Below are 26766 nucleotides of genomic sequence, written 5' to 3' on the forward strand. Positions count from 1 at the left end.
CTCGGGCTCTCTGCAAGAGCACTCAGCGCTCTTAACCACTGAGCCATCTATCTCTCGGGCCCAACAATAGCTAATCGAATAGCAGGAAGTTATCTCAACATTTTAAAGTCACTTTTAGCAGAGACTTCAGTTGGAGACTCTGAGAAATTATTTGCAAATATACATATTTATACACACATATGTACATAAGTGCATATATACATGTGCCCGTACACACACGCACGCGCACGCGCGCGCGAGCATACACCTGTGTAGAACACTTTAAAAGTTAGAAGTCATGCATTTAGGGTCCCCTCAGGAGTGTTCAACCACACCACTCCTGGAACTTTTGCTGACCATGAAGCTGGCACTGTGGTTATAGAGTACTGCCTTGTTAGGGAAAAGCCTTCTCGCTTGTTCTGTAGTATGCTCTTACCATTAACAAGCATTCACATCAAAGTCAGTGTGAGTTACTGGTACTACTTACTGTCAACAAAATGACACTGAGTCTAATGAATGCAGCTGTGGGTTTCTTTTTTTCTGTTTGTAAGTGAATTCAATGAGGGAGAGAAAATGTATACTGGTGACATTAATTATCAAGACGAGACTGTGCAACTCAACCTGGAAAAAAAGATAAAACAGAGAACGAATGAACTATGAAAATGTATTTTTCTGTTCTGCCACCTCTATGAGATGACGGGAGTAAGCAAGGATTCATTGGAAAACATTTTTATTTGGAAGTCTTGGGAAAGATATAGCTGAAGATGATAAAATAAATTTAAAATGATCGAACACGAAAAAGCCACTGGAAGCAGTATAGTTCCAGCAAAAACCTAGTGTTGTAAGGTTTCGGGAAAATAAATTATATTTCACATGTGAATTCTTTACTGAAGTTATTTTGCATCTCATACCTGTTATTTCAACTATTTTCTGAAAACATTCATGTTTCTGTACATAGTATAAAATGGAATAAATTGGCCATTTAAACCACTTGCATACTCCTGTTAATTGGTATCTGAAGGCCCAATGTGTATGACTAAATTAACCGGATGTGTATAGTGCTTTAGCTATAGAATAAACAGACTTTGCACTAACAAATATGACCATATTTTAAATGTTTATTTTTCATTTTTTAATTCTATGTGTATGTGTGTGTCATGTGTGTTTATGTGCACAGGAGTACAGTTGCCCACAGAGGTCAAAAGAAGGCACGGAGCTTAAATTACAGGTGTCTGTGCACCACCCGAACCTGGGTCCTGGGAACTGAACTCCAGTTCTCTGGAGGAGCAGGGAGCAATCTTAACTGCTGAACCATCTCTCCAGCTCCAGATATGACCACATTTAACAATTTTCAGTTCAAGAAACTCAGTTGTGTACATATAGTTACTTCTGATTCAATAATCATGTAATCAAGTTTCAACCCTCGGCCTCCAGATTATTCATCATGAATTCTCTAATGTTTAGGCAGAAGACATAGTAACTAAGGTCATTGTTTCACAATATGCAGCTGTTTAGTATGTTATAATTGACATTTTTCAGGTGTTGTCATAGGCTAAGGAAGGCACGAGTATATCACATCTATTGATATTAGACATACAAATTAGTTAAGTCAAGTCTAAGTATAATTTAATTATTCTGAGGATGTTTTTTTTTAACTCATTCTGGGATAAGAAAAGAATAATGTATATTACCTAAGGCCAAGGAGGATTAAATATTCTTCAAGTATAGTGAAGACACCAACAAATCAAAAGATTTTATGATGTCAGTTTTTAGGAATCTGATCTTGAAGCCCATTTATGCATGTGTGTTACTATCAAAATCTTTGTCTTTAAAGGAGGAGGTGTCCCACTTTGGCAGGGCTTGAGTTAGCACCTAAAGAGTGTGGGATCACTGCCATGGACCTCACATGCTAATTCTGCATGGACCATAGCCTGCCTGTCTCCTACTGGTGACATTCAGCATTTCTATTCTGTTTTTACAGTGTATAAACTTCTTTTTATCTAATTTTTCTTATATATAATACTTAGGTTTGATGTTTCTTATGAACTCATATATTTTTGTTGAAGAAGTAAGCACAAGTAATATTAAGATACACATAAATTACACATATATTATATATGATATAAGACACAAATATATTATATGAAAAATTTGTAGAAATAATAATTCATCAAGATTTGGAGTTGGTCAAAAAAAGAACAGAAAGCAATTTCTTTTTCTTATTACTACTAACTATGCCATCAAATAAATAATTAGGACCTACATTTACTTCTCATTTACAAAACATAAATAAGATGCCAATGGAAGGAACAGTAGGTACTAGTGAACTGAGAAAGAAGCAGAAGAAGAGAAATAGTCTTAATTAAAATTTGTTTCACTGGATCTAGTTAGCTCCCCAAATAGAACCCATTCGAGTGCATTTTAAAGTGATGCTCTCATGAAAGATACTCTACTTCAGAGATAAAGTGAGCATAAGGTACATAAAGAAAAACTGTTTGTATATCCACAGTAGGAGGAAATCAACACAGAACAAAGACTGAGTGAGAGGGTGAAAATCAAACTGAGGGCTAGAGTGGTCTTTTATCTTTCAAGCTCTTGGATTAAAAATAAAAAGATACCTTACATGAAGAATGCTGGGCATGCTTGAAATACAATTAAATTTTATATAGACTCGATATAGTTCAAATACTTAAGGTGGGATATTGGGATACTGAAAGATGCACACGGAAGTTTAGCTCTGCTGCGAAAACCTTCAGGAAAAAGGAGACTGTGTAAGTGTGCAGCACAGCACCTTGGCCTGGCTGTTACTCAGGATGCAGCGTATGGAGGCAGGAGCAGTGGTAGGAGCAGATAAGGCTGATGGAGCTCCTGGGCAGACACACTTATCAGCCACTGCAGACCTGCCACTCAACGACGGGAAGTCGGCAAAAGAATGAGGCTCTGAGAGCCGAAAACACCTGGACCAAAAATGTCGAATAAAAGCCTGGTAGAGTCTCACATCCTCAAGATGAGTTTTCTGGAGCAAAAGAAAATTCTCTCCCCATCTAGATTACAGAAATTTGGAATCCTTTCTCCCCCCCCCCCCTTATTTCCCTTTATAAATGGAACAATTCTTTATCACATCGGGTTTCAAAGGATTAAGTAGAAAACGGCGACTAATAAGTAGTAGCAGATGGAGACTAATAAATATGACTTTTGACATAACCTAAAATTCATTTTTCTTAAGTATGGTAGGAGATTGAAGGGGAAAACAGAGAGCATTGTGACTTTACATCGACATGAAAAAAAAAACCTACAAGCATAAGTAAGCAGCATAAATATGCACAAAGAAACAAACTTTAGATAGTCATGGTTCTGAATTCCTGTTCCCTGAAGGGTCGTCTTCGTTTTGTGCTGGAATAAGCAGTGAATGAGAGTTTCAGATAAGACTGAGGAAATGCATAGTTATCTTCATTTTCAGCAATTATTGCAAAGGGCAACATGAATATTCATCATTTAAATGTATGCATACATATGTGATCCCTTGCCTCAAGGAGAAAGCAGGCCTTGGGTCCATAGGCGCGGGACACTACTACACACGCTTAGGAATTTGTTATGAAATAGGAACAGCAATAAAAAAAAAACACTTTACTAACTAAAATATTATGACACTTGAGGATTTTAAAGAGAGAAATAAAGATTATACTTATTTTTAAACTTGAAGACTCTTAGGATTTAATAGAGCCCTAACTTGATGCCAAAACTTGAATGCAATTTTATTCCATGCACAGAGGAGATGATGGTTACTTAGCTGGCTTTTTACCTTGACAGACTTAGGGATATAGTTCAGAAAAATATATAACAAAGGCTACATATCCACCCTGAGAGTTAAAACGTACTCATCAATTTCCATTTTTACTCAAGTTGCAAAAATGTTCTCTCTTGTCTTACTCGAGCAATAAATCCTGCCGGTTCCATCCATTTTCATTTTCCTAAATCCTCCCCTTCCCCTCACCCATGCTGCCCTGGGTTCTGGAGCTTGTTTCCTTGGTGCTCCATCTTCTTCATCGACATGACCTCTTCCACTGCCCTCCCCCATTTGTATACTGTCCAGATGTTGCTATCACCATGACGACATTTCCCTCTATCAACACCCTTATCTTCATTCCATATTATCCATTTAAAATTTTCATGAAATGAAAACTTATGCTACAAAATGTACTGTAACATCAACACAGCCATAAGATGCTGTTCACTAATTTCTGAGCCTGGGTTGCCCAGTGGGTCTCTGGTAGACAGCCACATGTAGACATCTGCTTATAAATTAACTCAAAAGAGCTTTAAGAATCATTTGTTCTTAATGGTCATATTTCAGTTGTCAGTAGCGTTCCCTCGCTGTAACGCCAGCTTACTGTATTACTTTATCTCACTGTCACCTTTCAGACGGATCTTATTAATAGTCTCACTGGGGCCCACAATACCTACTTTGTCTAAGACGCCTGTCTAAGTCACTCTGCCACTAATAATCCCAGGAACGTAGAATTCATTAGCAGGAAACCCCTCATTTATTATGGTCTCCCTCAAGCCAGTTTTGAAGATCACCCACAGCAAACCCAGTTCTTGCACGGACAAGAATGCCAAACTACTTAGCTACCGTGCCCCATGCCGCTTTTCCCTACATGACTACCGTTCCTCCCTTGAGCCTCTTGCAACTCCTGCCAAGTCAGAAAACATTAACCAGAGGACCTCCTCAGCCTCTGAGAAGTCTCCTTTTCTCTCTCTTCAAGGACAATGTGACCTCTTTTTTAAAATGTGTGTTTCACAAGCACTGGGGATCCCTGAGATTTACGACGGTCCCTAAAATGGGCACACAGATAGCTTTGCATCAGTGCCCAGCATTTCTTGACTCGGTGAACTGTCCCGTCTGTATGTTTTTAAAGCTATACCTCTGCAATTTTAAATAGTGAAATGTAAGTAAGTGGTCAAATGACTTTAATCCTTTGCCTACAGTTGGTTTAGCACTGTCAGTCAACAACTAGGAAGCCCTGGACACAAAAATACTGTTTTTTTAATGTATTGTTCTTCTCTGCATATCTTCCTTTCATGCTCTTGCTAGTTATATTCAGAATTACAATTGTAACACATAAATTAAGATGTGTGTAATCCCTAACTCTGGAATATGCCTCTCATCTCCGTGGCCTAAAACCTTCGGGGGAATAACATTTTTGTTATTTGTTGGACCTTGGAGAGGAATATGAGAACAGAAGGAGAAAGATTTAAAAAAAACATAGAGAACAATGTGAATATCTTATATAAATATATAATTAATTTGCTAGATAACAGAAAACTAAAATGTGTGTGTTCATTAAAAAAAAAATACAAAAATGTAAGAAAAAGAAAACACTGAGAAACGATTAATTCTACCATGAGTGAGAACACAGCAAATCAATGATTGGGTCTTAAAAGCCTCCCAGTTGGTAGGAGATGGAGGTCAACAGGAAGTGAGACTAGAAATTGAATGACAACGTGTACAGAGGGGATGCAGAAGGAAGAACCGAAATAATGGGGAGAAGATGGTATCTGGGGTAACACGGGCCAATTTCATAATTATTACAAAAGTCATTCCTTCTAAAATAAGACCTAATAAAGGAAGAATCTACAAACAAGTACTTAAGGACAACTCCCTGTGGACAGAGGAGTTAAAAGGAGAACCAGGTTCCTGTAAGAACTAAAGCAACCTGCTTGATTAGGAATAGACATGCCGATAGGAATTAGCTCTTTGCTCAGAGAAACACTGCCCAGAAAACAAAGACTATAAAACAATAAATAGTATCAGTGTTTCATTGCTCACACAAATAAGTCCTCGCATATCCAAGGTAGAGTTCTCCTCACCCATGCAAATGGCTCCCCTGCTAAATACCTATCTACTTTCAAATCTCTTTTGAATATTTTCATCTTGTTAAATAATCCATCCTAAACCATCATGTCACAGATTTGCCAATCCAAATCACTCTTGTCCTAGGTAGTTTTTTGTTTTTTGTTTTTTTGTTTTTTTTTAAAGCAATTTGAGACAATTTGTAGTTATCTGAGAAGAGGGGACCACAATTAGGAAAATACATCCATAAAGCCAGCCTGTAGCCAAGTCTGTGGGGTAACTTCTTGATTAATGACTGATGTAGGGAGAACCAGAACCCTCTGGGTGGTGCCACGACGTTTGGGAAGGTGGTCCTGGGTCGTCTTAGAGAGCCGACTGAAGCCATGAGGAGCATGCGCCACAGCCTCTGCTTTAGTTCTTGTTTCTAGGTTCCTGCCTCAGCTTTTTTTCAGTCAACCACAACTCAGGACGCAAAATAAACCCTTTCCTTTCCAAGTGGCTTTTGGTCATCGTGTTTCATTACGACAACATAATTAAGAGCACTGCCGTCCACACCTTCGAAGATCGGCCGTACACCGTACACACCCAGGCAGGAACTGCTGTACAGACTTTGCTCTGACAACCCCTTGGTTATTACACTCTCTCATGTTCTCTCTTACTTCCCTGAGGTGTAATTAGCAGTTTTGCTTTATTAGGAGATTAGATGTCAATGTTTTTTGGAATCCCAAGCATGAAAAGGCTGAACATTCAGGTTAATACCAGACTTCTTAATAGCAACTTTAGAAGCAAAGCTGTAATTTGGTTTTCCATAAAAATGAAGAGGGGAAAAAAAAACCCTGTCTTTTTTTTTTTTAACTACAAGTTTCCATTTTATTAAAACTATTGAACTGTGGTAAGAAAAAATTATTCACATGCATATGGAGACTGGTCAACACTTCTGCTCAAAGGCTACAGAAAGGAGGAGCCCACTTCAGGGGGATGGCAGGTGGGAAGGTACAACAGTTTCCTGTTATTTAAATAGTCAGGAGACTTTTGTGTAATTTAGCAAGGGAAACAGTCCCAATGATAAGAGAAGAGTGTTTGCTGTGAGACTGTAGCTTCTGTATATGACAGAGAAGCTGCGTCCATGAAATCTCAACAATATAGTCAACTCAACAAGACCTGAAGGATTACAACAGCAGTTGACATGCCACTGTGGACACGGGAAATCTCACAAGGCTCCACCAATAGATCAACAGATACAGAAAACCAATGGCTGCTGAGACAGGGAGAATTGGTCTTCTCCAGGGAGGAGTGCCTGAAGCGTTAGTTGACCCCAAGTGCTCAGCCTTAAATGCATAGAAACAACTCTAAATGGTCTCAGTATGGGTGTGTGTGTGTGTGTGTGTGTGTGTGTGTGTGTGTGTGTGTTTTCATGGTTATAACTCACGGTAAGTCTTTTATCCAAAACCAAAAGAAATAAGTCCTTGTAGTAAGAGAAGAATTACATAAAATGCTTGAGTTTGGAGGCACACCTGCACACATCTGTATGAATATGTACTTCCATAGAATTACAACACTTGTGCTACTGAGGAGACTCTTGGAGAGGTGGGGAGAAGATGTCACGGGGCAAAATTGCTGCTGGCAGCAGCTGTGGTGTGGGACTGAGGAAAAGCCGGAGCCAGGGAGAGGAAACATCAGCCTGATGACTTAAACACAATCATGATGTTGGAATCACCGGTTGGCAGCTTTGGAAACTGTTCATCTGTAGCTTTACTGAAAATGTGTTCTATATTGGCTTGGAGTAAAATGCTGGGACAAAGTGATATGGTAAGCAAGCAGCAGTCTCTCCTATGGCTACGGAAGGGCATTCTACAGGAAAGCAGGAGGAAAATAAGCGTAAGACACTCATGATAGGCATACAGCCCATTAAAAAGTTCTTAGTGCTATATTACACTATAACACATAAAGTTAGAAGTTTTGAAATAAGGAATTATTTAAAGTGAATTTGACAGACACGCTTACTCACTGGGGAAAAGATCACCAAGATTCAAGCAGCAAAATTAATGACTCCCTCAGAGAAAAGGTAACTCAAATAGAAAATAGCGCTTGAAATGTCTTTCAGCTTCGCTAATCTCCAAAATCCGAGATGTTTATCAATAAGATAAAATAGAGTGCACATGAAGTGTGCTCAGATTATGAAGGAAAAGCAGCCAGTGCCACGGACAATGAAGAGGGCACACTTCTCCACAATCCACTAGTGGGGCTTGACACTGAAAAGGAATTAGAAATATGTGTATTGGTCTTTTGAAAGGTTTAAGTTGTTTACCGAGAATACTTTTCTTTCACGAATCTACTTGGGAGTTACATTTTACAAGGCAGGCAGTGGATGCACTAAAATAAATGGGAATGGTATTCACTGTTTGGAAAAAACCAGAGACTCGAAAGTACTAAATCACCAGCTAGCCAAACCATGTATTGAACACGGATTTAATGAAATGTCATCGAATAAGATCTGGAGAGGTGCCCAGTTGTTAAGAATGCATGTGCATCGCTCTTGCAGAGGCCCCACGTTAAATCCTGAGCACCCTCATCGGACGGCTCATAACTGTCAGTCTCAAGAGAACCGATGCCATTTTCCAAGGGCACCTGCACTTGTGCACATACACCACATGAAGACACACACCCATGCACACAATTAAACATAAAAATAAACATTAAAAACATTAAGCTATTAAAATAATGTGTGTTGTATATTTATTGTCACAGGAAAAATTCTACCATGATAAATGGTAATTGTGAACCAAATTTTAAAGCCATCCATGACAACAGAAAACCCTGTATTAAGAAGGCTGTGGCTAATAAATAATTAAGAATATTACTCACCTGTGTGTAAGAAGTGATTGGTTTTCATAGTTAAATATTATAATGGAATTCAATATGTTTCAGTAAAACAAATAGTTTTTAGCCGCAGAATTCTGCTTTGTTGAACAAAACTCATCTATGTTTCATATTTAGCAGCACTCTTGCACTTGACTTGTTTTTCATGGTATTAAAAGCTACACACAGGCGAATGTACATTGCAATTGTATAGCCAAGAATTCTTTGCTACAAAACAGGGAGATGCAGCAAAAGAAGCAAAGAGAAAGGACAGCTCACTTAAAAGGACAGCCTATCCGAATAACGGCCTACTGAAACATCTAAAGCAATGAAGGAAGCATAAAACATTAAGGAAAAATTAGAAGGGCTTGAATGATGTTTACCAAACTCTTAAACTCCACAGTTGTCAATTCGGACTATGATATGTAGCAAAACTGTTAAAATTACTATTTACACAATGGAATACTGCTCAGCTATTAAAAACATGAAGATCTTGAATTTGTGGGCAAATGGATGGAACTAGAAACGATCATCCTCAGTGAGGCAACCCAGACCCAGAAAGACACGCATGGCATATACGCACTCATAAGTGGATATTAGCCACATAATATAAGATAGCCACCCTACAATCCACAGACCTAAAGAAGCTAAGTAACAAGGAGGACCCTAGGGAGGATGCTTAATTCTCATGCAGAAAGGCCAACAGAAAGACACCAAAAGCAGTTGAAAAGACAGGAGCCTACCATAGAGGTCCTCTGAAAGACTCCACCCAGCAGGGGATCCAAGCAGATGCTGAGACTCACAGCCAAACTTTGGGGTGGTGCACAGGGAGTCTTATGAAAGAGTTAGAGAGATGGAAGGACCTGGAGGGGACAAGAGCTCCACAAGAAGACCAATGGAGCCAACAAATCCAGGCTGAGGAGAAGGTGGATGCCGGGGGGCAGGGGGCAGAGTGTGCTGCAGAGACTGATGCACCAACCAAGACCATTGCATGGTGAGGACACAGACCCTCTGCTCAGATGCAGTAGATAGGAAGCACAGTCTCCTTGTGGATCCCATAATACGGGGAGTAGGGACTACTTCTGACATGGACTCTGGTGCCCACTCGTTGATCACCTCCCCCTGGAAGGGCTGCCTTGCCAGCCCACAGAAGAAGAAGACGCAGGCAGTTCATATGAGACTTGATAGGCTGAGGTCGGGTGTTAGGGGAGGAGGGCTCCCCTTTTCTGAGGACTAGGGGATGGGGAGAGGGAGGGAGGGAGGGTGGGACTGGGAGGTGACCAGGGAGGGGGTTACAATCAGATGAAAGGTGAACCAATTAAATAAAAACAAAAACAGTATTGAAAATAATTAGTAAAAGTCTATTAAAATTGAAGTAGAAATAAACATTTTCCATTTATTAACAGCAATAGAAAGCACAGAAAGTACAAAAACTCCTGTAGACTAAAACACACCCTGTTTAAGGATAACTGGATCAAACAAGAAATCAAGGAGAAAATTAAGTATCTCTAGAATTGAGTGAAAATCAAAACACAATATAGCCAAATCAATGTGGCACAATGAAGGCAGTTCTAACAGGAAAGTTTAAAGCAACAACATCAAAAAAACATGAGAGACTGGAAGATGTAATCGGAATCAGTGAGACAAAAATGAGCATTTCAAAGAATCCATCTATGAACTGAAGACTTGGTTCTTTGAAAATATTAACATGATCAACAAATGTTTACCCAAATTAATCAAAAAAAAAAAAAAAAGAAAGAAAGAAAGGAAGCTCAAATTAATAAAACTAGAAGTGGGAAGGTAGAAATGACCACAGAAAACAATGAAATTCAGAATATCTTAAGAATACATTTTTTTTTAACTTCTGTTTAGCTAACCTGGGAAACCTTAAAGAAATGAATTTCTGGGTACCCAAAATATTCCAAAATTAAACCAAGATAAGTTAATAATTTAAACAAATCTAGAACCAGCAATGAGATTGAAGTTATACTAAAACATCTCCCAACCCTACAAAGCCCAGAACCAGAAGAATTCACTGCAGAGTTATATCAAACTTTCAAAGAACTCACACTAATGCTATTTAAATTATTCTAAAAATTAAAGAGGCTTCCAGGTATTTTTATGAAGCCAATTGTTATTCTGACACTCAAACCAGATAAAGACATACAGAAAGAAGACATTGCATCGTGACCTTCCTGATGAATAAAGACGCAAAAGCAAAATGCAAACAAACCAAATTCAAGACCATATCAAAAAGACCAATCATCATAGCCAAACTGTCTTCATTCTAGAGATTTGAGAATGGCTCAAGAGAAATAAACCAGTAAATATTATCCATGCCACAAACTGACTCAAAGACATAAATTATGATAACAGCATTATAAGTAAAAAATATTCTTTGGCAAAATCCATGGAGAGGCAAGGGGTTGAGAAACATAACCCAACACAGTAAAGCCATGTTGCATTGCTACGTGTGACAAGCCAACCCACATCATGCTAAATGGAGAAAGTCTTGAAGTGTTCCTAGTAAAATTGGGTGTAAGTCAAGGGTGTCCACCCTATCCAGTCAACATAGTGCTTGAAGTCTCGGCCAAAGCAGGAACAGGAAATGGAAATAAAAGAAGTATAAATAGGAAGAGAAGTCAAATTATTTGTCAGTGATGTGATTCTACATATAATAGACATTAAAGACTCCACCAAAAACTTTTAGAGCCAAAAATACTTTAAGCAAAATCTGGGTTCAAAATTAATATACACAAACAACAGTCTTCTTATGTGCCAATGATAAACTAAAAAGAAATCAGAGGAATAATTCCATTTATTATAGCCACATACAATGTGGAAGAAATAAACTGAGGAAGACACCACAGATAGAACTTGCATGCTCATGGATCAGAAGACTCAACAACGTGAAACAGAAAAAAGATTCAATGCAATCCCAATCGAAATACCAGAACCTTTATTCACAGACATTGAAAAAATTCCAAATATTAAGATGAAACACAAAAGTTCAAGGGCAGTCAAATCAATCTTGATGAAAAAGAACACTGTAAAAAGTATCACTTTACCTAGATTACAATCCTACCACAGAGCTATAGTAATAAAAAAAAACAGCATGGTACTGGCACAAAAACAGACATGCAGATTAATTAAACAGAGTAGAGGACCCAGATACATTCCATTTAATTGCAACTACCTGATCTTTAACAAAAACGCCAAAAATATACACAGGAGAAAAGATAAGTGTCTTCAACGAACAGTGCTGGGAAACCTGGGTTTCATGCCACAAAAAATGAAAACAGATCCTCATCTTCCACCTTACACAAAATTCAACTCCAAATGGATCAGGGACTTCAACATAAGGCCTGATACTCTGACACTTCTAGAGGAAAAAAATTATAGAGTACATTTCAACTTCTAGGCACAGGGAAGGGCTTACTGGATGAGACGTTGGTGCTCAGGAAATACGACCATCAATGCACAGATGAGACCTGATGCAACTAAAAGCTTCTATACAGAAAAGGGCACCACCAATACGTTCAGTGCAGTGGAGATGCAGTCCACAGTGTGCAGGAGTTCCTTGCCAGCTATGCATCTGACAAGAGATTATGTCTAGAATATACAAAGATTTCAAAAAGCTAAACACACAGAGAAGAGAAGGGGGAGAGAGGGACGAAGGGAGGGAGGGAGGGAGGGAGAAATCTGATGTGTAAAATGGAAAAGAAAATTCCCGAAAGAAGAAATACAAAATGTTGGTAAACAGAGGCAACATCCTCAGCAATCTGGGAGATGCAGATTAAAACTGTGTTAAAAGCTTCCACCCCATCCTAGTGAGAAAGGCCATCAAAGGGAATATAATTGGCAACAAATGCTGTCATGGATGTCAGGAAAGAGAAATGCTTACACACTGTTGTTGGAAACCAGTCTGGAGTTTTCTTTAAAAACCAGAATAGAACTATTATATGTAGCCAGGCTCAGCACTCCTGTGGAGCACCCTATGCTCTCCACGCTGGCTAGCTTTCCTAGGGTTAAAAAGGTTCTATCTAGGTTGTTAAAAGACATCAATAGGATTCTCCTGCCTTGGACCCCTCCATGCTACAGTACCAACCTGCCAAGGCAAGATGTTTCTACTAGTATAATTGTTGAGTGATCGTTTACAGTGGTAACCAATCTATCTCTTGGTTGGATTTGAGGCCTGTTCCACAGGAAGGAGCAGGTAATATCCAGAGCCTAGTCCTGCCTGGCGCTTTAAACATGGTCAAAACCCATGGCTAAGGAAGGCATGGGAGCTACAGCAGAAGTGGCGACATCTTTCTAAATGGTCATGTTGTCAAACTGCCTTCTAAATACGTTTGTACCGTACATTCATTATGCTCCCGAGCTTGGTAAGGGAAGCCTCTTACTGCTCAGTTGCTGGGGAAAAGCAACTGAGGCTGTGGATAGGATAGCCAAATAAATGTCCCTTCAACCTATATCAGGGAACACTGAGGAAGAAGGGGACAGAAGGAATCTGGTTCAGAGACTAGGGAGGCCTGCTATCATATGCTGTCCACCAGACATGGCCTGCCACACATGAATTCATGGCAGCAGTTACCTGCACAAACCCTCAGAATATCAAGCCAGTTAAGAGCTTCAGCACAGAGGGGGTAAACTCCCAAAGCCTCACTCCTGGCTGAGGAGCTATTGGCAGTTGATGCTGGTTGGGAAAGGAGTCCCTTTTGTTCACTAGTATGCTTACCGATGGGTCTCCAACTCCTAAACACTGGTGCTACAACCCTGAGCACATGGGCAACACTAACTGGACTCAGTTGGTTGAAAATAAATACGTTAAAAGGGAGGCTATGGACCTTGGAGGAAGATGAGATGGGGGAGTGGATCCTACAGGTGCTGGAGAAGGACAAAAGCACTTTTAAAACCAGAATGTTCTAAACACACACATATTTTAGACAGCATGCCATGCAGCCCAGGCTGGTCTCAAACTCACTATGTAGTACAGGATGTGCTTGAACTTCTAATCCTCCTGCTTCTGCCAGCAAGTGCTAGGATTACAGGTATACGCCACCATACCTCGTCTCTGTCACGCTAGAGATTGAAACCCGCGGCTTCCTGCACTCTATCAGCCAAGTCTCATTCCCGGTAGTAGAAATTTTCTTATAAAGTTTTACTATGCACAAGGACTTTGGTATTTCCTAAAACTTGAAAGACTTATACACACACTTGGTGGGGCGGCTTTCACAGGGTACTGGGCAAGTACAGAAGTGGACGTCGGCTTTAGTGGATGAGTGATGCTCTGGTCCTTAGCTCTACATCATCGTTTCTCATGGTTGTCATATGATTCTCAGACACGGACCGCAAGTTCACTTCTTTAGTAACTTGACACTAAACTAATCAGAATACACCTAGGACAACATTTCTTATCTGCTTGTGGGATGACATTCGCTTTTAAATCCAAGAGACGCAGGGCTCCGAGTACTTAGCAGATAGGATTATCCACTCAAGTGACATACTTTATTTTCTGTTAAATCCCCATTCGCACTTTAGCCAAATCAAACTAATTGCCTTAAACCCAAAGCCCCCCATTTTTTCTCTAAGTAGACACACATTATTTCAGGCATTAAATTAAGACACGAGGAAATGCCAAGACCTACACTACTGCACAATCTTGCCTGCCAACTCCAGCTGTTCAGCAGCGGCCCTCTCACCTAAACTATTTCCTGCTGCTTCTTGGGGACTCAGGAGGAAAAATCAAGAGTTAAACCACCAAACTATTATCGAAACGAATAAATGAGACATCACCCCACTCACCACAGCGGCCTGAGACTGGTATTTTACAGTTTGTATTAAATATTTCTAAAGGAGGAAGTGACCATTCCAAGTGGTCTGCATGAGCTACTAAAGGGGATAAACACAATTTGATGAAGAGATTGTCAAAAAGAGAATCCAGGCGTTCTCAGAAATTCTATTTTGTCACCCTTACTTGATAAGGGCCTTTGGGAGGGAGCCACCCACCACAGGAGCATGAAGGAGAGAAAATCCACTTTTCCCCATAAGGGTGAGTGGTTACCAAATAGCGAAAGGTAAAATATTAATATAATATAGTATAATATAAATGACAGTCAACCTTCTCTTAGAAGTTAACAAGTCTTCATATATCCAGTCAGTGAATTGACACTGAGTAGGCAGCAGGTATCTGGCCTTAAAAGATTTCTGACACACCGTATTAAGAGATTAAGCGGACATGTCAACTGCTTTGAGGAAACCCCTGCCTCATGGTGAGGGTAAGAGGCGGTAACAAAAATCTGAGAGGACCCCAGTGAACCCCACTGCTATATACAGCATGAGGGAAGGGCTCACTGGACTGTCATATAGGAAAAGGTTGAGACTTCAACAGGACCACTACTCAGCCACAGCAACCAGGTCAAATGAAGGCTCCAGGGCTAACAGAAGCCCTGGCAGAAACACCTAAGGACTTCATCTCCTAGCTGAGTGTCACTCTCAGGGATGAAAACTAAAAGCCAAAAGTATCCCAACTGTATAGAAAGGTCAACCCCGGCAATGGCATTTGTGATGACTAGGATGTTTTAGACACACTTAACACATTTAGGAAAAGGGTTAGTTCTTTTTCTTCTTCCTTTTTTATGCATATGAATGTTTTGCCTGCAACTGTATGTCTGATCATCACACGCAGGCAGTGACATCAGATTCCCTTATAGTCTCAGATGCTTGTGCGCTACCATGTGGTTCTGGAAACTGAACTCAGGTCCTGTGGAAGAGCAACCAGTGCTCTGAAGCACTAAGCTATCTTTCTAGCTCCCTAACAGGATCAGTTCTTGAGGGACCCACAACAGTGGCTGCAAACCGTCGATAGATCTTAGTATGCGCTGGGCACTCTGCCAGTGCTTTACATAGCTCATCTGGTGTTACTCACTGTGTGTCAGAAGGGTTTTAGTACCGCACAGATGCAGAGACACACACTGTTAGATCCAAGTGTTTCCCCCGAAGCCGTACAAATGCTAAAGATGGAACGGGATTGGAACCCAGGTCGTGAGGCTCCACACCCTGCACACTTCACCCCTGCTCTCCACTGCAACTGTGGTTTGAATGGCCCTGCTGCTAGCATTGGCAGTACTTCACACAGGGTGATTCCAATCTGATCACTTCGAAGTCAGTGGAAGCCACAAAGCAGCTTCCAACAGAAAACAAGATAATCCTGCATCTTGGGTAAAAGAAAAGAAGGATGCTCTGTTGTTTGGCACTGTTGCCCAGAGGTCCTTTCTGACTTCAGGTCATCAGCATTACTAGAGAAAGTCAAATCCACTGGAGGAGGGAGGTCCTGGCTTTCACCCAAGCCAAGTCAGGAGGTAGAAGCAGGTGGGTGTCTGCAAGTTCAAGGCCAGCCTGACCTATGCAGCAAGTTCTAAGGTGGACAGGGATATTCAGTGAGATCTTACCTCAAAATGGTAGGGGGAAGGGTAGAGAGAAAAACTCAAAGATATACAACAGCAAGCATACATGCTAGGGAACTGAAAACACCAGAATTATTAACTCTGTGGGTAAAGTGCAGGAAACTAATTTCTCTGGGTTAGTTTTCGACACTGTGGCAAAGTTCCCAGGACAAATAACTTATAGGTATGAAATGCTATGACTTTTGATTTCATAGGTTTTGGTCCACAGTACATGGGCCCAGATGCTCTGGGATGTCTAGGGAGGTTCAGTGCCATGAATGCGCATGGCAGAGAAGCCATCTCACCTAGGGCAGCCAGGCAAGAGAGGTAAAGAGAAGGGAACCGATGTTTAAGGTGCAACTATGCACCCCAAAGGCACACTTCAAATGACCTCAAATTGCTGCCCATGAGGCCCAACCTTGTAAAAGTTCTGTCTCATTCACGCAGTGCCACAGGCTGGGACCAAGCTTTCCTCACGAGTGCTTTGGGGACATTTAACCATTCTACAACCAACATGTCTCAAATGTTCCTCCCCTTGGTTCTAGTAAGGCATCTAGTGAGTGCTGCTAATGTGTGAAGGCAGTCCTTGTGTGTGGTGTACAAAGGAGTTAGTTTGAGGTGAGCTGTCTTCAAAGAAGTGGTCAAAGGATACTCACAACTACTGTTTTCCTCAAAGCAATCTGAGGAATGGGGAGAAAGAATGCTTTATAAGTACCAAGTATAAAAAGATCCGGGCTCACCTCTCCCTACCCTGCTGCAGGAGCTCTACCCCTTCTCTCTTAGCATCTTAGGCTCTGAGGCACTGGGTGTGATGACTTAACACCCCATTCTTAGAAGGGGCTGAGGTGAACATCTCAGAGAATGGTCCGAAGAATACAAAGCAGTAAGATCCACAAAAAACATAGCAGCATGCTTCAAGAACAACACAGAAAATGACTTCCAAGGCACTGTCCTACTTTGTTTCTCTGTTGCTGTAATAAAAACATTGACCAAAGGCAAGCTTGGGAGGGAAAGGGTTAATGTGCCTGACACACCATAGCTCATCATCAAGCAAGCAAAGCTGAGGAAGTCACTCCAGACAGGAACCTTCAGGCAGGAACTGAAGCAGAGACCATGAAGGAATGCTGCTCATTGGCTCATTCTCCAGTGCCTTCCCAGAATTCTAGCACACAGAACCACCTGCCAAGGGTTACACTGTACCTCCCGTAGCTGATGAAAACTTCATGACCTAAACACCATCTTGTCTTTCCCCACACTCAAGCTAACCAGGTACAGTAACTCTACTTGGGCTTCAAGATCCTTCCAGGCCACCAGCTATGCTCAGAATTAGAGATGCATCTACAGGGTAAATAATACTCATTTCTATTCAAACAGTCCAGATTTAAAAAAATAAAACAAATAGCATCTTAAACTAGAGATGCTCAAAAGTATCATGTCTGGGACTAGAGACATATTTGCTGGTCGAGAACACTTGGTTCACAAGAATGAGGACCTGAGGTTGTACCCCAGCATCCACCTGGTCCCCTGTGCCTGCACTCCAGCACGACGGAGAGTGTGGTGGAGACAGGCATGGTGGAGACAGGAGGATGGCTGGGTTTGATGGCAGACAACCTAGCTGAACAAATCGAACTCCAAGTTCAGGGACTGAACTTGCTTCAAAGGAATAAGGTGGTGAGTAATAGATAAGATCTGCAATGCCCTGTTCTGGCTTACACACATGTGTAGAGGTATACACACACACACACATACACACACACACACACACACACACACACACACACGCACACATACACACACACACTCAAACACACTGTCACACTCATTTTTCAGCTTCAATGAAATAATAACAATGAGCAAGATAATTAGACTTCTATCATACCTGAGTCATAATCATAAACTTAGTACCCTGTCTAGCAAAAATATCTGCTACCATGAACCCTACAAATCCTCCTGAAGACTTGTTTTCCCTCTGTCATCAACATTCCCCTCTGGAAAGGGCTGTGGTTCTAACCCACAAAGGGGCTCAGCTCCTTGGGCTAGCTCAGTAGATCCTCAGTGCTCTGCCATGTCAAGGGGGAAATGAGCAGATGTCAGCCTTTCTCCTTCCATCCCACATGGGCCATGAGCCCTCATCGCTTTTATTTGTGTAAATTCTCTTTCTGAAAGAAGTGGAAAATTGTTTTATGGGAGAAAAAAGTGCCCAGTCCAAGGTGATTAGTGAAAAGTTTTAAAATCTCAAGCATTATATTAAGAGGGTGTCAATTAATTTAAGTTTTCAAAGCTCTTGATTTCAATTTTTTTATACTTTTCAAAAGACACTTTTGACATCTGGGTCACCGACCCCTAAGCCCTGTCAGGTGGTAAGGTCATAGTTTTCTCACATCTCTCTACTTTGTTCTCCTCTGATGGATCTCTCTATTCAGAATGAAAGAAAACAAGGAAGACAGCTCCCAGGGATATAATAATCCACATATTCAAAGCTTCGCCTCCAAATTACAGTCACAGAGTGTGATTTAAATGATTCACCGATATGACAATAGACCATGGCCCTTTAAAAATTCTTTCAGTGAAACTGAAAAGGAAAGCATTAGCAGGTGTGTCTCCGGACGCACAGGTAGATGCTGTGAGACTCATTAGAAGTGGGGAGTGTGGTGCCTCCTGCAGCAGCCAATGCCCAAGGTATACAATGCATGAACAAGGCGATTCTAGTGCTAAGCTTGGGATAAGTGGCACTAAGGGTTTGGAGAAGACATTTTGGTGGGCCTCTGATGCACACCAATGAAAGACTGACTGCTTTAGTTCTCAGAGTGTGGCTTCTCAGAGACAGCCTCGAGCTGTCAGCTCCTTGCAGTCACTGCCTTAGCTGTGTTAGAACCATCCACACAGTGGCCTGTTCCCACCACAGTTTCACGTCCAGTTACGTTCTGAGTCAAGGGACCCTAATGTGATACACTGCAATCCACTCCAAGGCGCAGCTAATTGTTTCTGTCGGACCTTTTCCAGTCCTGCCTCTCTTCACCTGTAGACATCAGAGGCCCCCGTAAGCAGCACCTCACTCTGGCCTCCTTCTCAGTCCCTCACAGACAACTCTCCCTGCAAGTGCCGTTCTTGTGATGTGAGGCTCAGGATATCATGTGGACATTTTTAATGAGCTGACTAACATTTTGCCATTTATATAATTTTCTGTTACCAGAAAATAGGTTTGGGGGAAACTTAAACACCTACGATAGTAAGACTTGGTGTGGATTTTAATATTTGACTACTGAAAAAAAAAATGTGACTACTGACCTTCCTGTAACTGGAGACGAAGAGCTGACAGAATCGTGTTAGCAGTGTAGAGAGAGGGGCCAACATCGGATGGGTAGTCAGCCCCTGAAGAATCAGAGTAAGCTCTTCTTAACCTACGTAAACACCAAAGTTACAATAATCGAAACGTGGTAAGACTGTTTAGCTCAGCTAAAAGAGGATTAAGTCTCTTGCCTTGTGTTACTTTTTTTTCTAATTGTTATGTATTTACTTGTCTTTCCACTCCAATAATTTTACAACAGATCTTTTAGATATTGTATCTGAATACAGAGAAATAACAAAAAGATTTATTCATGATACAGTTCTTGAGATTTCTTTTTAAAAGTAACTGATGTATATGCTATAAAAATACTAGCATACTAATTTCCTGCACACCCCCACAACGCTGACACAGCACTGCAGGAAAAGTGACTATGTGGGGTAGCCGAGACACAACACACACTACCTAGATTATATCTTGCCCCATTCATAGCTAAAATGCGATCCTATAAAAGTCTATAGTAACAAAAATGAAGAACCATCTCTTCACAAGGTTGGCAGGCCCCTTTAGTCAGTTAAGAGTGAGAATGAGAAAGAGCATTTGCAGAAAGAGAACCAGAAATAGGCTAGAGGCCACAGGCTGCTGCACCTGATGGCAGACAGAGACACAGAGTGGGGAGAGGGTTCTCACCAGAGCAGAGACCATCAACATAAACTGTGAGGAATGACCACAGGCGAGGAGTAGAATCTCCTGAAAGGATTTGAAGGAATAGTATTGAGCACTCACAGAGGGCCAGGGATGGGTCCTTCTTGCAAGAGTGGAAAACCAGAGTAATTTGCTGGGCTAAAGGTAAACTACAAAGAAGGTTCTGGTGTGGTAGAGGCATGCAGTTGGTCCTTGCCTATGTCATGTGATCAAGCTCCAGTGAGATCTAGTCTGTCCTTTGTAATTTAACCAATCTGCAGAACAAAATTCAAGGTTACTTACGAGGACATAAAAATGTGCAGCATCCAACCAATTGTGATGGTTATCGTCTAATTAAACTTAGAAATAAGAAAAGGGTATCAAAATTGTTATAGCTCTATCCCAGACAGTGGGGATGGCCGGGCAGTTAAGCAGAATCATAGAAGGGCTCAGAAGGATGAAACAGGCATCCTAGAGGTAGAAAATGCATACATGAGGATGGGACTCATGGCAGGTGGATGCTTAAAGAAATTATCTATATGCAGAGTAACAGAATTTATGCAGATCAGGGAGAGGGAGAGAACAGTCAGCAGTTAGGGCACACTGTCTCCCAGGGGACTAAAGTCCACACCCATCACCCATAACCATAACTGTCTGCAGCTCCACCTCCAGGAGGCCCAATGCCTCTGGCCTCCATGGGCACCAGCACACACACACACACACACACACACACATCACATCACACACACACACATCACACACCACACACAGACACACACACACACGCACACACCACACACACAGACACATACACCATACACATACAACCCACACACATGTACACACCACACACATGCATAACACACACACACACACCACATCACACACACACATCACACACCACACACAGACACATACACACACACATGCACACACCACACACAGAGACACATACACCATACACATACAACCCACACACATGTACATACCACACACATGCACAACACACACACACACACACACATACACACACACACTGAAAATAAGTATTTTTAAAAGAAATGGCACAAATCAGCATAGAGAAAATTAATTTTAGAATAAAAACCCAATAGTGAGCTAGGGGACACATCCAATCACTCAAATACAAGTTTAATTAAAGCCTCTGAAAGGGAGAGAAAGGCTAGAAATATTTTTAAATAAATGTTTTTGTTTCCTTTTGATAGAGCTTTTTTTGGAGGGTTTCAGTTTATCTATGACAATTTCATATGTGTGTATAATGCATTCTGAATACTCTTCCCCTAACCTCTGGCCCCCTCCCTGACAGGCTTTTTAAAAATTTAATATTTAACTTTAGTTGATGTGGGTGGGTGTTCTGTCTGCATGCATGGCTGTACACCACATGCACGGGGTACCTGCAGAGGCCAGAAGAGGCCACAGGAAGGTGGGGACATGGCGGAATGCATGGCAGCTGCAACCCCTCACATTTCAGTGAATCAAGAAGCAGAGATCTGGCAACCATTCCACTCTTTCCTCCTAATGTGATCTGGAATTCCCACCCAAGGAATGGTACAGTTAGACTGGGTCTGTCTTCCTCCCTCAGTTCACAGCATCTGAGAACTTCCTCACACACATACCCGAACTACGGAAACCAGGTGGCTCTTAAGTTCAATCAAATTAGCGGTGAAGAGCTGCCAGTGAGGCGTCAATGGCACCACCACAGCTCTCAGGTGTTGCTAAACAATCAAATTCTACCAATCACAATCTCCCATTCTCTCAGAAAATTTAGTACAAACCAGTTACATTTGAGTCTGAAATATGGTATTTTTATTGGTTAGGTCTAAATGATGACTTTTAAGACACACACTTTACCTACACAGAATTTCTGCAACCAGAAGATAAAATGCACCTTCCCGTGTTTTGATGTTTGTGTTTTCTTCTGCAACTCTGTCCATGGTCTTGTCAGTAGAAACTCCAGGATGATAAAAAATTGAATAAAATGCAGGCTGCTTCTAGAAGAAATCCATCAATTATTAAATGCTGTTTCTTCATCATTACTTTCAGGTACCTGGGGTGTGTGTGTGTGTGTGTGTGTGTGTGTGTGTGTGTGTGTGTGAGAGAGAGAGAGAGAGAGAGAGAGAGAGAGAGAATGATTGTAAACATATATAGTAAACATATAGTACTCAATAGTGCAATATGTGTGTGCATATATAACAGATATATATTGCAAAATGAAGTGTGTATATATTATTTTATGACAAACCTGTATGCCATCAAAAGTAAATATGTCTCAGTGGTAAAGTGCTTGCCTCCCCTAGTGAACTGAAGGCTTTAGGTTCAATCTCAAGCACTGAAAGGGGCAGGAGGGGCAGGAAAAAAAGATGATACAGGTGGAAAAACTGGTAAGCTGGATTTCATCAACACTAAAACATTTTCCTAGGATTAATATGAAAAATGGCAATCTATGTAATTGAAAATATTTGCCTGCCAGTATCCAGTAAATATCTAGTACAGGAAATTATATATATGTGTGTGTGTGTGTGTGTGTGTATGTGTGTGTGTGTGTACACATATACACATACATGAAAAAGTTAGAAAATGGACAAGGACAAAAGGATGGACGGAACTTGAAAAGGAATCCATATGGCAACAGGGAATACAGAAAGGTGTTCAACATAGTTAACCACAGGTGAAATGCAAATTAATACCACACTGGAGGATCACTAATAGAGTGTTTGAAATTAAAAAAAACAAAAAAACAAAAAACTAAATACCCAAGGTTGCTGGTAAGAGGTGCAAACCCTAGATCCTTCAGACATGGCCGGTGAACCTCTGAAGAGGGGAGGTACTGTGGAGAGGGACACTGTGAGGGGAGACACTCTGAGAAACAGCACTTCATTAAAGACATAAACATGACGAGTCAACATTTACGCACTGGGCAGGTAGCCCAGAGAAACGAAGATATCTCACACACAGATGGCTACACCAACTTTATTGGTGACAGGAAAACAAAACAAAACAAAACATAACCAAAACCTGGAGGTAAGCCAATGTTCCCCAAAGGGTGAGTGGTTGATCCATACTGATTGTAAAATAGACACAAACTGTCGATACCCACAACGCCCTGAGAGGAATCTCACAGGCACTGTGTTGAGGGACAGAAAGGAGCCTCAAAAGGATACATATTGTATGATTTTCTTCATACAATAATCATTAGCTGAAAAAAAAAACAACTATAAGCATGAAAACCCTGCTGAGTGATTTCTCAATTTTATGTGTGGTACCCAGGCAAAATATTTAAATCAGGAAGCAAACCTTATTGTGAATCAAGTTTAAAGCATCGGAAAATGAAAGGAAAGAAAGATTTGAATATTGGTCCCACACGAAGTGGATGGTTTGTAAGCAACAGAATTTTTTTGGTCCTGTTTCTTTTCTTTTTTTTTTTTTTGTTTTTGTTTTTTTTTTTTTTTGTTTTTTTTTTTTTTGTTTTTTGAGACAGGGTTTCTCTGTGTAGCCTTGAGCTGTCCTGGACTCGCTTTGTAGACCAGGCTGGCCTCGAACTCACAGTGATCTGCCTGCCTCTGCCTCCCGAGTGCTGGGATTAAAGGCATGCGTCACCACGCCCGGCTTTGGTCCTGTTTCTTACTTGCTTGTAATGAAGGCTGAGATAAAGGTGTCTGCTAAGTTGGTGCCTGGTAAAAGCTGGCTTCCTAGCTCCTAGAAGGCGCCCCACTACCTCTGGGAAAATTTGCTTATGTTCCTCGGGATATACCAGGAAGCTGGCTGAGACGTCACCACAGAGCATTGCCAGAACCTAGAGGAAACTTGTAAATTCCCTGGAATCTGTGTGTGTAGCCGCGGAGATCCAGGATGCTGATGGGGTAAAGTGAGCTTTTGGATTAACGTGGCTTCCATCCAGCCTATGTTGCTATCACAACTGAGATGGAAGCTACAGTTTTCCCACACTGCTACTGAACAATAATATGTTGGGGACCAGGCTGGTCCAAGGCTCAACTCAAAGGAACTGACGAAAAGGACAAGGAGAATGCTAGTTTCGTGTCCTTGGCCAGGGCCAGACTTGGCAAGGTCCAGTCTGAGGTTGAGGTCAGGGCTTCGAAGGAGTTAGTTTCAGCTCATATAAACCTGACCCCGCCCCCCCCCCCCCAAGCACTGAAGAGACTAGAGTCATCAGCCCCACTGTATGCTTGATCTGCAAGGCACTTGAGATACCCTGCGTTTCTTTGGAATTGTTTGATTTGCTCAGTTGTGACTACATCCCACCACAGTACAGTGTTCTGTTGACTCCATCCTATTACCCCCTGCAAACCACATTATAAGATGCTGTAGCTTTTTTGTTTGCTTATTTGTTTTGGGGTTTTTCGTTTTTATTTAAGTAATTTATTCAGATTACATCTCAATTGTTATCCCCTCACTTGTATCTTCCCATTCACCCCTCCCTCCTTCTTTCATCCCATTCCCCTCCCCTATGTCTGTGACAGAAGGGGACCCTGTCCCCCACGATAAGATCACAGCCTATCAAGTCTCTTCCTGGTAGCCTGCTTCCTCGTCCTCTGAGTGTCACCAGGTGTTTTGTGTTTTGAGACAGGGTTTCTCTGTGTTGCTTTGGCTGTCCTGAACTCACTTTGTAGACCACGCTGGCCTTGAATTCACAGAGATCCATCTGCCTCTACCTCCCCAAGTGCTGGGATTACAGGTGTGCGCCACCTCACCTGGCTGATGCTATAGCTTTTAATATACTTGCTTGCATGAGCCATCAGCTTGCACAAGACTTCCTGATCCCAACCCTTCCATCTTCTTTATATTTTCATCCCCAGTCCACACTCTCTCTCAGGAACCAGTCACTGAAAATGGCCTGAAGGTCCAGATCAATAAATGCACACAGCTTGGAAAATCTCAGTGCTGAGAGCCAGGATGTCCCTCTGGAAAGGAAGCCTGTATCTGTCTTGGGCTATCTGAGTTTAGGCTGCTGACCATGCAGTGAGCTCCTTTGTGTGGTGGCACACATGGCTTCAAAAGGTTAAGGACCATGTCAATCAATCAGTTGTGAGCTGATGATAAGAACGTTATGGGCATGAGCAACAAGCAATGAGTCTAAGATCTAACTCCACATGGTCTTCTAGGCAGACCATCTAGAGGTGTTTCACTGAATTTGACATACGCTAAATTGGAAGAAGCAATGCTGGGGAGTGGGAGCGTCCCTTAGTATGCCCAGTTCTAGAACACCGAAACTCCCAACCTGACTCTAACTGCATCAGCACTGAGCTGAGGCCCTGCAGTGTAAAATGCAGTTGTGGTCTGCTGTGGTTAAGGAAGACAATATTACATCTCTTAGTTTATACTTAAAACCAGTCAACAAACATATCAACAACAATCCACACTGCACACAGTATAAATAGGGTCTGATTCATTCAGGTCACATTGAATATATATATATATATATATATATATATATATATATATATATATATATATATATAGTACATATATTAATTGAATGTTTTAATAATGATATTGTTGATAGAAACAGGGTGGGTGACTATAGACAGGTTTATAAAGAACCTTTCATCTGCATTCAATACAGTGTTTTTGTCTATCTGTATGAACTCTTTCAGGAAATCCATTGCATCAAGCCTTAACCAGTGCACCACAAGAAGTGATTCCTAGCACCCCCTTTTTGTATTTATTTCAAAAGAAGCTTGCTCATAATACAATAGGCCTGTAAACCACAGCTCAATGACAAAGAGATCAAATTACTACTTTTTTTTTTATATTGCCTCTACTTTTTTGTGCAGTTAATGGTGTGCCTGCTTTCCATAGAAGAGCTATGACTTAGAAGTTATTTGTGCTAGATTAATATGACTGCACATGGAACTTATTTAATGCCACCTAGGCACAAATGGTTTTAAGTTCTCAATGTCACTTACACAGGGCATTAATTTTGGTGGCAATGACAAAAACTAGCAGGTTAATGATCCAAAAATTATCTATGTCATTGCTGTAGTTATCTCTGTGGGTTGAATTATGAATTATTTCATCATATGGATATAGTTTTTCTCATAGACATTCTAACTTAATGTTTTGAAATAAGTATCAAATAAAAACACCACACTTCTGACTAGGCTGTGCTGGTGGGCTCATTTCTTCTGAAAACATTAGGAAAAGCCACATGACTAAAAACAAGGTGAGTTTCTGACTCCCTTGGGGCTTGAAGGTCCAACATCCTAGACGGAGGAAACCTACCAAAGTCCGTCAAGTCTTGGTGAGACACTCCATAACCAGGAGTGAGGGCTGTACTTGGTGGGTTTTGCTTAAGATGCTTATTTAAAATGAAGTGAAGGAAAGAAGAGAGAAAACTACAAAACTTCAGGAGAGCAGTCTGAGTGATTACACCATGAGAGGAGGAGGCCAAATTTATCATTCTAGTCTCCTCCAAGGGTCCATGTGTTAAAAGCTTGGCTCTCACCCCAGGGTATTATTTGTTTGGAGTGAAATCTTTAAGAGATAATCCTATTGAGGAGCCTTTACATCACTGGGGCCACGAAGGAGTCTCTGTCTCTTCCTCTGTCCCTTTGTTTCTCTTCTGAGATGTAAGCTAAGCAGCTGTCACTCCCAGCTGATTCTGCCCTGATGCTCTGACACAG

General features: G+C 41.2%; 1 protein-coding gene across 3 annotated transcripts in view; it reads right to left on the reverse strand.

Moving 5' to 3' along the window:
• Positions 1-26766, reverse strand: part of TRPC4 (transient receptor potential cation channel subfamily C member 4) — a 163488-nt gene that overhangs the window by 123720 nt on the left and 13002 nt on the right. Inside the window, exon 1 of one of the 3 annotated variants that reach the window (XM_084768322.1) lies at positions 21977-22075. The exons of the other annotated variants lie outside the window; for them this stretch is intronic. The gene's annotated coding sequence lies outside the window, so the exon portion shown is untranslated. Of the gene's footprint in view, positions 1-21976; positions 22076-26766 lie in introns of those variants that run through there. 3 annotated transcript variants of the gene reach the window in all.

Source organism: Acomys minous (assembly GCF_964271855.1).
Source record: "Acomys minous genome assembly, chromosome: 19".
Taxonomy (NCBI): domain Eukaryota; kingdom Metazoa; phylum Chordata; class Mammalia; order Rodentia; family Muridae; genus Acomys; species Acomys minous.